At 39.2% G+C, this 11,514-nt stretch overlaps 1 long non-coding RNA gene across 1 annotated transcript; it reads right to left on the minus strand.

Annotated features, from left to right (window-relative positions):
• Positions 1 to 406: 406 nt before the first annotated feature.
• On the minus strand, positions 407 to 1,366 carry LOC131642382 (uncharacterized). Its single transcript, XR_009295868.1, has 3 exons — positions 1,274 to 1,366; positions 1,037 to 1,159; positions 407 to 921 (listed from the first exon to the last, which is right to left on the minus strand). It is a non-coding gene; the product is annotated as an uncharacterized LOC131642382 (long non-coding RNA).
• Positions 1,367 to 11,514: the final 10,148 nt, after the last annotated feature.

Below are 11,514 nucleotides of genomic sequence, written 5' to 3' on the forward strand. Positions count from 1 at the left end.
GATCATTTCAAATTCATGATGCAATAATATGTTTCAAGACTTGAAATTCAAAAGTTCACTACTTCAAGGATATTCTACCAATTCCTTTCAAAAAAGGGTTCATTCAAATTTTCAACATTCAAAAGGAATTCAAATTCAATTCAAGATCATTCAAGAATAGTAACTTCATTCAAGTTCTAACAAGAAATTCAAGCATTCACAAATGATATTTTTTTACATGGAACAAATGAATTACAAATGAAGGGACTTTATTTAAAATTCAAGAATTACAAAGTTTCATTCATACAAAGTTGGAATTACAAGGAAAAGAAAAATAAAACTTCAAAGACATTCTTGAATTTTTCAATTTTCAAAGTCTTCATTCTTCAAGTTCAAGATTCTTCATTCTTTCTTCAAGAGTTCTCATGTGACATGAAAAAGAAAACAAAAGAGGGGTGAAATTAGCAAAAGTCAAAAAAAAGCCAAAGAGAGATTTTTATGTCATAAAATTATGCAACTTAGAGATATCATAAAATGACATAAAAATTTACACACATGGCTTATATCATGAAAAATATCTTTGCATAAGAATATTCTTATTCTTATTTTTTATTCTTGCAATGATGAAGAATATATTCTTTTTCTTATCTTGCAATGATTGAAACTTGCCATTCAAGTTTACCAAATGCCAAACACTCCCTTAACTTTTCCTATAAATAGAAGGCCTCACTTCATTGCAAATCACACCAAAGCAACCTTAACTACTTGCTTTTTTCACTCCTCCCTTTTCTCTCATAATTTTCAAAGTTTCTTAGTTCCATAGTTGGAAAAGGGGTGAAGAAGTAGTTCATACCTTAGTGGAGAGCAACAACTTGAAGTTGCATCTTCAAGTCTCCCTAATATCCAAAAAGAGGTGTTGTGGCATCACCTTCATCAAAGAGCCTACAACAAAAAAAAAAGAAGAGGTTGTTAGTAACAATTCAAAGTTGTTTCATCATCAACAACCACACGTTTCAATTCAACAAACCGCAAGGAGGGAGAAAAGAGAGCAACTCACGGTTTTGTTCATCTTCATACCACCTTCAATCAAACTTTCTGCAGCAACAATTTTCAACAAAAATTCAGCATAACAACAACATAACAGTTCATCCGTCCATCACGGTTCAGCATCACAACAATTCTGAAATAGTAGCAGCAAGAATTCTGAACAACACAACAATTTCACAAGCACCAATTCAAAATTCAACAACAGATCCTAATCTATCAAATTTCCAGAAGCAGAATAAACACATACCTCAACACTGTGCCGGTGAAAATCTCCTCGCCATAGGTAAGTTAATTCGGCTCTTGCTCTTAATATTGTTATTACTGTGAACTTTAGTTTTCCTGTAACACAAAAAATCACCAGAAACACATAAAGCATGAATTATTATTGCTATAACTGAAAACGCAGAAAAAATCATTCTAAATTTTCTCTGGAAATCAAGCTTAATACACCAGACAATCAACTTCAACATTTCAACAGATTCATTATAAAATCGCACAGAACCATGTTCTTATGTTTGTTTGAGTCTGAATATGAATAATTGTGGAGGTGAGTTTTCAGTTTAACTGAATGATTAAGAGCTGAGAGAAACATACCCAGATTTTCGTTCTTGTTTCTCCTCTATGGCCGCCGTCAAACCGAGAGTGAGAGTGATTGAAAGAGAGACAATAGCGATTGAGAACCGAGGGCGGGTCTGAGTTCGCCATTGTTGTTGATCAAGAGAACCGAGAGAGAGATGTTATTGTTGTTGACGTTCACGGCAAAGGGAGAGACGGAGGTTGCCGCAGTTTGTTGTTGTTCATCGAGAGAAATCGAGGGAGAGTGTAAGATTTGTGTTGTTGTTGATTCGGTGTGGGAGGAGGAGAGAGTTAATTTCTTTTTCTCTTCTCTGAGTATTTTCTTTTTTTCAGAATCGTGAAAAGAGGGAAGAGGGGAGGCGCTGCCTCTTATCTTTGAGATAGGGTTTCAAAAAGAAACAGCCCATGTGATAACTAGCTGGGTGGATCCGGGTTCCATCTGACCCGACCCGGTCCGGCCCAGTTTGCTTTTTATTTTATTTCAGTTCTCTCCAATTGAGCCTACACCTCCAATCTGATTTTAATACCTCCTGGCCCAATCTTCTCTTTTTCTTATTTATATTTTAATTTCCTTTTAGTTTCTTTTTATTTTCATAGAAAAAAGACTTAGTATTTTATTTTAATATAGGATTTTATTTTTCTTTTCTAATCCTTATTAAAAAATCCAAAAAAAATATATTAGATGCATATTTAAGTTTATGTTTCTAATTATTTTCTTCTTTCATGAAAAATCACAAAAAATATCTTCTTTTAGAATTAATTTTATTTGAATTTGATATTTTCATATTATTTTGTGTAGTTAATCATTTAAATTTTGATTTGATTACTGTTGCACATTACTGGAATTTTCTAACTTCATCCGAGACTTCGAGATTATTTCTCCGTTGTCTTTTGGATTTGTCTGTTTTGTTTGGTCTTCCATTTGCTGTAGGAGTTCTTAAACAATTACTGGAAGATCATAAAATGCCGTAAGTTGTGAGCTTATTTGACGTTCTATTCTGCTGGTGTGGATGCTTAATATCTGTTGAGGTCATAAATTATTCCAAGCATATCACTTGAGGATCACGGTAACACCTCAAACTCAGAAATCCAAATTTCTCATTCTTCGAGGTAAGCCTAAAACTCAATCAACTGTTTTCACAACAGTAATCAATTCACTTTCAAATCATTTCAACTCATTTTCAAAACAAGTGGGGCCTCTCGAATATTAGAGAGTATAAGTCCCTTTTCTTTTTCTTTATACAGTTTTTTAAACAGAAAACTTTTTCCAAAAAACTTCCAAACAGTTTTTAAAACAATAAATCTCACATCTTTTTTTTCAAATCCATCCACCCTGTTTTATGAAAATAAAACAGGGGCCTCTCGAATATTAGAGAGTATAAGACCCACTCCTTTTTCCTTTTATACAGTTTTTCTTTGTACAGAAAACTTTTTCAAAACAAAAACTTTCAAACAGTTTTTCAAACAACGCGTCTGTAAATAAAACAATCAACCATGTTTTATAAAATATACCATGGGCCTCCATGTAGGTATAAGCCCCAAGCCCTTTTGTACATACCCACTCAAGTACATGAAATTAGGTATTTCATTGTACGCCTTTTGTACATATCTCAATGTGTTTTTAACTTTGAATAACAAACCAAAAATGAAGGTTTCTTTAAATCTTCCCAAAAATACCATGGGCCTCCATGTAGGTATAAGTCCCAAGCCCCTTTGTAAATACCTGTTTACATAGCTTTGAATAAACTCAAGTGGACTTCTCCCCGAGTGTGAGTCCCGAGCCCTGTGTATACAAATGGATCATGCTTACAGGTATATTTCCTTCATAAACTCCATTATATACACACACTTTGTCATATATGTATAACTGTTCATATCTGTTCATGTACTTGTTCACATTTGTTCGTACTTGTTCATACTTGTGATTGTGTTATATGCTTGTTCAACTTAGTACAACACTAGGTTCCCCATAGCCTCCTATTGGGCTTCGTACAAAGAATCTCCACTAGTTTAGGTTAGGACATAGAGTATGGTTTCCCGGTGAAATCGCTCTAAGAGCTCAAACCAACTATACCATGCCTCCCCTTGGGCTTTGTACAAACGAGTGACCCTCCCATAGCCTCCTCTTGGGCTTACAATGCAAGGACCCTGGATTGTCCCTCCCATAGCCCCCTCTTGGGCTTACAATGCAAGGACCCTCGGATAGCCTCCTCTTGGGCTTCGTACAAGGACCCACGGGCTTCTTATAAGCATCCCCAATATCCAAAACAAATACCCTAGGAGATTAGACATTTTTCATCTCTATGCTAGGAGTATCTCTTCTATATCATCACAAACAATCAATCAATCAATCAAACTTCTTTTTGCCACAAGGCTGGCTAATCAATCAAACTGTTTTACCACCGTACTGGATGATTAATCAAAGTTTTTGTCACAAGGCTGACTTCATTGAAACTTTTGCCACAAGGCTGGCTGATTAATCAAAGTTTTTGTCACAAGGCTGACTTCATTGAAACTTTTGCCACAAGGCTGGTTAAACAAACAAAAACATCTTTATCATTCTAAGCACCCTAAGTGGCATGGCCCCGGGCTTATAATGAAAAGATTTTCAAACAAAAATCAAACAGATGTATGTGATGATATAGATTAGATACATCTAGCATTTAGACGACATTTGTCTATTTTTCTTTGCTTCCACTAGCATAAGTGGGAACTACGATTGCTCTGACTTTCTCAACATCCCTTTGAGAATACGTAGGCACAAGGTCGATCCTTGGCGAGCAAAACAAAACACAAAAAAAACCATTCAAACCTTAGCACCCGTAGACCCCGAGCTACAGATGCTCTGATTCCCTCTAAGGGATATGTATGCAGAGGATCGCGATGATCTTTGCGAGCATAATCAAACAAACACCTTAGGTCCCACCTATTTCACAAGAACCTCTCAATAACATGGAATGAAAAATAAAGCAAAGAAACCTATAGAGTACTATAGATACGTTGGGTGCTAATACCTTCCCTTCGTATAACCAACCCTCTTACCCGGAATCTCTCCCCCACTTTTTAGGTTATTGCAGCTTTTTTCCTTTTCCTACTTTGGAAACAATAAAAAGTTTGGTCGGTACAAAAGAAAAATCATTTTTTGAGCACTCGAGCCCAAAGAAGGCATCAGGTGTCTCATCCACAAAAAAGAGGAACAAAACGATTTTTCGCCCGCGACAGAAAAATGGCGACTTCACTGGGGACCATCTTTTTTATTGTTTCCAAAGAAAGGGTTATTTCTTTTTGTTTTGTTTTTATTTTATTCTTGTTACATGTTTGGTTCTTTGGTTTCGTTACATCTGTGGTTCTGTTACAAGTGATACATTATGGACAAATCCTAACCCGGATTAAGTACACATAAGAATTAGGTGGAGGGTATAGTCATGTGCAGGCGCACGTGAGAATCCTTCCGCTCAGTGGAGGTTCCTTGTTTGTAATATATGTTTAGCGAGTTAATTGCGAAGACATTGTTGCTTTCATTGAACTGTAGAAGCTGAGAGACCGTAGAACCCCAACCCATCCTGGCCTTATTAGGTTGTGGTGCAGAAACTATTCAGGTGAAGACTTGGATTAGTTGTCATGCGGAGAACCACACTCAGACGAGTTTTTCTTGAGAATATTGCTGGCTCATGAGTTTAATTGTGGAAAGCCGGTAATATCCGAAAGAAAAATGTAGACTCTGACGTATCAGTAGAACATGTTTTGCAGGTGATTAACTAGAACTATCCCGTATTTGGTTCTCTGACCTCATGCTCGTGACGCTGGACCTTTGAACCTGTGTGTACCATGTTTGTGTACCATATTTGTGTTACCATGTTGGTGTTGCCATGTTTACAGTACCATGTTTGCGTTACCATGTTCGCTTTACCATGTTTGAATATGTGGCATCCATGCATCCATGCATTCACACATCCATAAAAAAATAAAAAAAAATCTTTTTCCATAAAAACATGATTTTTTCCAAACAATTAGAGAATTTTCTTTGCAAACATTATAGGATTAGGTTATGGAGTGGGTAAAAAGGCATACCAAGAGGTACGGTTTCAAAGAGCCTAATGTGGAAAGACTAAAAGAGTTAGCGTCTTTTGTACAAGATCCTTCTGATTTTAGGAAAAGCCATGGAAAGCTTTTGCCTATCTTGAACACTCATGTTGATGAAGGACTTCTCAAAACTCTGGTTCAGTTTTATGATCCCGTCTACCGGTGTTTTACCTTTCCAGACTATCAGTTGGTACCAACCTTGGAAGAATATGCCAATCTTTTGGGTATTCCTGTGTCTGACAAAATACCTTTCAATGGTTTGGAAGCCATTCCTAAGTCACCAGCCATTGCAGCAGGAACCCACTTGAAGAAATCTGAAATAGAGAGTAATTGGACTACCAAAGGAAACCTTCCAGGTTTGCCTTCACAGTTTCTAATAAAGAAAGCCTTTGATTTCATCGAGACTGGTAGCATGATAGCTTTTGAAGCTGTACTAGCCTTGCTCATCTATGGGTTGGTTCTGTTTCCCAATATCGACGACTTTGTTGATATCAATGCCATAAAGGTCTTTTTGAATGGAAATCCCGTTCCGACTCTGCTTGGTGACATGTATTTCTCTGTCCATCATAGGAATCACCAAGGTGGTGGAATTATTGTATGTTGTGCACCTCTGTTGTTCAAATGGATTGTTTCACACTTACCTAAGTCTCCCATTTTCACGGAAAACCGGGAAGGTTTACGTTGGTCTCAAAGACTTATGTCTCTTACTAATAATGATATTCAGTGGTATACCTTGGCTCGCTGCGGTACAGAAACCATTGAAAGTTGTGGAGAATTCGCCAACGTACCTCTCATTGGCACACAAGGAGGAATTAACTATAATCCGGTCCTAGCCCGACGACAACTCGGGTATGCAAATTCAACAAAACCCATTGGCCCTACAGTGGAAAGCTACTTCTATCAGGAAGGAAATGATCCTCAAGGGTTGAAGACAAAAATGGTGAAAGCCTGGTACGACATCCGATGGAAAGAAAAAGGTGAAATAAGGAACTGTATCGCTACGAACGCCTATACCTGTTGGGTGAAGAAAAGAGCAAGGGAGTTTCAAATGCCTTATGCTTATGAAAAACCCATGTTCCCTGTGGTATCTCAACGACCCAACATTCCCACTATGGAGGAATACCAAGACACTTTGACCAAGATGAGGATAGAAAAAGACGCTTGGAAAGAAAAGTTTCGAAGAACTGATGTGGAAAACAGAAAGTTAAAGAAACAAGTGAAAGAACATGAAGAAACTCTCTATTATCAGGATGGATGGCTCATGAACAAAGATGAGAAGATCCGTCGGAAAGATGCCGCAATCAGAAGATACATCAAAGAAAGCAAGAAAAAGCTTGAAGGCTCAACAAGCAACGCTCCGATACCTGACAATTGGAAGAATGTGGTTGACAAGCTGAGAGCTGAAAAGGCCGAGTTGAAAGCTTACTATGGGAAAGAAATCATGAAGCTCAAGCTGCACAATGCATTTGGTTCTTCGTCTGATGAAGATGTTTAGGATTTGTTTAGATTTTCATTTATCATTTGCTTTTGTAAGGAGCTATGCTCCAATGTTGTAACATTTCCCATTATTTCAATAAAAGAATTGTTTGTGTTCAAATATTTGCAAAGAAAATAATCTTTAAAATGTTTGGAAAAATCATAAATTTTCTCTTTGCATACATCATTCTGCATATCGAGTCTGTTGTATAGAGTCTCATCTTTTGGATCTTTCTCCATTAGATCGTCAAGCTGTCGCGTCTCAAAGTTTCTCGACCGCGCTCGCAATCAGATCACAGATACAATACTCGTTCAAATAGAAGAAGAGTAATGGAACACTCTGAACAAGAGAATATTGAGCTCCGTGGTACAGTGACCACCCTTCAGGAAAAGTTGGAAAATCTCACTACTCTGGTTGACTCCTTGATGGCCGCACAGAATCAGCCGCCGCCACCTAACAGTCAAGCAACGGTAACATCTGAAGTCACTACTCCAGTTTCTACAGTTGCATTCGGTATTCCATCTTTCTCCATGCCCGAAGGTTGGGGCCCGCCTTTCAGCTTTGGTACAGGTTTCCGCCATAATGTTTCTGGGGTTCAAACAACTACCACTGAAGCGCCTGCTGCACAAAGTTCACAGTTCACTCCAAATCAGGGGGTAACTTTTTCTCAAGTCACTATGGCACTTTCTCAACCCACTATGACAGTTCCGACCCCTACGGTTCACACTGTTCCTTATGATGGCAATGAGATTTATCATGATCAGGGTGATAGCACAAATCAGCGTAATCTTGTGGGAGATCTCCAAGAGCAGTTTAACAAGATGCAGTTGGAAGTTAAAGCTATTCGTGGCAAAGATTTGTTTGGAAAGAATGCCCAGGAGCTATGTTTGGTTCCCAGTGTACAAATACCTGCTAAATTCAAGGTCCCTGACTTTGAGAAGTACAAAGGTAGTTCTTGTCCGCAAAGCCATCTTGTGATGTATGCCAGAAAGATGTCTACTTATGCAGATAATCATCAGTTGCTTATCCATTACTTTCAAGACAGTTTGACTGGTGCCGCACTGAAGTGGTACACAGGCTTGGATAGCACTAATATTCGAACATTCAATGACCTAGGTGAGGCCTTTGTCCGACAATACAAATACAACTCGGATATGGCTCCAGACAGAGATCAGCTTCGGTCCATGGCTCAGAAAGATCATGAAGCTTTTAAAGAGTATGCCCAACGATGGAGAGAAACTGCTGCTCAGATTAATCCACCGTTAAAAGAGAAAGAGATGACAAAAATCTTCTTGAATACTCTCAGTCCCTTTTATTATGAACGCATGATTGCTAGTGCTCCAAGTGATTTCACCGAAATGGTAAACATGGGGATGCGTCTAGAAGAAGGGGTCCGAACAGGACGTCTGACTAAAGAAGGTGGATCTTCGAGTGGAACCAAAAAGTTCGGAAGTGGTTTCCCAAAGAAGAAAGAACAAAGTGTTGACATGGTGTCCCAAGGGAAGCCAAGAGGAAACGTCAATCGTCAACGACAGGTTGCTTCTATCACACCAGTCGTTAATACAACACCAAATCCGGGATTCACTCCTCAGTTTCAACAACAACAGCCTCGACAACAGGCTCAACAACTTAACAACAATCAGAATCGTGTGCAAAGAGCTCCACAGTTCGATCCGATTCCAATGACCTACACAGAATTGTACCCTGCTTTGATTGAAAAAGGTCTCGTTCAAACTAGAGCACCACCACCAGTACCTGAGAGACTCCCATGGTGGTACAAAGCAGAGGTCTCATGCCCTTATCATCAAGGAGCACCTGGCCATGATCTTGAGCATTGCATAGCTTTGAAATATGAAGTTCAGAGGTTGGTTAAATCTAATCTCCTCTCATTCAGAAATTTGAATCCAAATGTGCAAGCAAATCCGCTGCCCAATCATGGAAGGCATGTTGTAAACATGGTGTATGGATGTCCTGGCCAATACCGAGTCTATAATATCAACTTCTCAAGAGTAGATTTGGTACAAATGCACGCTACTCTTTGTCGGGGGCAGAATTTTCGCCAGCATCAATACGGTTCCTGTAGAATATGTTGTGTGGATCCTCACGGGTGTTCGATTGTGAGAAGAGATCTCCAAGTTTTGCTAGATAATGGTACTATTGAGATCTACAGAAATAGGGATGAAAATGAAGTTAACATGATAGGATGTTATCCGCATGAGCTTTTAGTCTCAGATATCAACTCGGAAATGCCTACAGTTAACGTCATCATTCCTCATTTCAACATGCCTGAGCGCATGGAGGTTACTTACAACAAGCCGAAGGTTCCTATTGCTCCTTTGATCATTTGTCTACCTGGACCTGTTCCTTATGACTCTGACAAGGCAGTTCCATACAATTACAATGCCACAATGATAAAGAATGGACAAGAAGTTCCTTTACCTACTCTTTCATCTGTCGTGAATATCGCCGATGTAAGTCGAGTAACAAGAAGTGGACGTGTGTATACTCCACTACCTCCAAAGCAGCCTGTTGCTCCTGCAACCAGGCAAAATCCTGTTAATACACCAGTGGGGAATCCTGTGGAAACTCCTGTTAGTAATACAAGCACTGATGTTGGTCAATCCAGTGGGACCAATGTCAATCCTGACTTTGATGAAATTTTGAAGCTTATCAAAAGAAGTGAATATAAGATTGTGGATCAGCTTATGCAGACTCCTTCAAAAATCTCAATACTTTCATTGCTGTTGAATTCAGAAGCCCACAGGGAAGCCCTGATGAAGGTCTTAGATCAAGCTTTTGTAGACCATGATGTGACTGTTGATCACTTTGATGGGATAATAGCCAACATAACAGCTTGCAACAATTTAAGCTTCTGTGATGAAGAACTCCCCGAGGAGGGCAGAAATCATAATCTTGCTTTGCACATTTCTATGAACTGTCAGTCAGACTCTTTGTCCAATGTGTTGGTAGACACCGGATCTTCCTTGAATGTGATGCCAAAGACGACTCTTGCTCGCTTGTCTTACCAAGGAATGCCTATGAAATTCAGTGGTGTGGTAGTCAAAGCATTTGATGGATCGCGAAAATCTGTTATCGGCGAAGTCAACCTTCCCATGACAATTGGTCCACATACATTCCAAATCACCTTCCAGGTCATGGACATTCAAGCTGCTTATAGCTGCCTGTTAGGACGACCATGGATCCATGAAGCAGGGGCAGTAACTTCTACGCTCCATCAAAAGTTAAAATTTGTAATAAATGGAAAATTGGTAACAATAAGTGGAGAACAAGCCTTGATGGTGAGCCATTTGTCCAATTTCTCTTTCATTAGTGCTGATGATGTGGAAGGAACTCAGTTCCAAGGTCTCTCTTTAGAAGACGAATCTTCCAAAAAGAAAGCATCAATCTCTTCTTACAAAGAGGCAGTGAAAGTAGTGAAAGATGGAACTACCACTGGCTGGGGGCAAGTTGTGATCCCTACCAAGAATGAAACCAGAGCAGGTCTCGGATGTTCACCAACATTCTCAAACTGCACCAAGAAGGATGAAACCCTTCGTCCGATCAAAGAAACTTTCATTAGTGGAGGATTCCTTAACCCAATTCCTCAAGAGGTTAATGTCCTTATCGAAGAATGCATCGAAGAAGGTCTACCTGATCCTGAAGAAGAATGGAAATGTTATCTCAATGACTCGGGATACATATCTCAGGAAGAACCATATCCTTCTTCGGAGAAATCCAAAGGCAAAGAAACTGAGCCTGTTCCTGCAGAAATCTGGGACACCTTGGGACAACCAAGTGGAAAATTTGATTATATGGTGAAATACACTGCACCTGAAAGTTACAAGATTGCGATTGAAGATATCCAACCAACTGGATGGGGAGATTCCTTTGAATATGATAGTCAACCAGAAGAGGCTTATCAGCCCTGTCAATTTTCTCAGCAGCCTGAAATTACTGAAGATTTCAGCTTCAACGCATCTGCCAAGGTTTATAATCCTGAAGATGGTTATTACCACATAAATGCCATTTTTGAAGATGAAGGGGAAGATGGTCCCGCAACTGACTCAGAAAGTGTCGCTGACAATGAGTCTCTTCATCCTGAAGACTGGGAAATACATCCTGAAAATTCTGAAGATTGTGACTCGTCTTATGCTCTTCAAGAAGTAGAAGAAGACCGTCTCAATTCTACAAAGAACAAGGTTGACAAACCAGGACCTTCAAATCCTGCTCGACCAGCGGTCAATGTCAATACTGAAGATAATTCTGGGGAGAATTTTCCTGAATACATAATACACAGAGGAGTTCGTTGCTACTGGAAGGCTGTCGACGTTCCGAATGTTGTTCGCCGCTCA

The sequence above is a fragment of the Vicia villosa genome, unplaced genomic scaffold, assembly GCF_029867415.1.
Source record: "Vicia villosa cultivar HV-30 ecotype Madison, WI unplaced genomic scaffold, Vvil1.0 ctg.004911F_1_1, whole genome shotgun sequence".
Taxonomy (NCBI): Eukaryota; Viridiplantae; Streptophyta; class Magnoliopsida; order Fabales; family Fabaceae; genus Vicia; species Vicia villosa.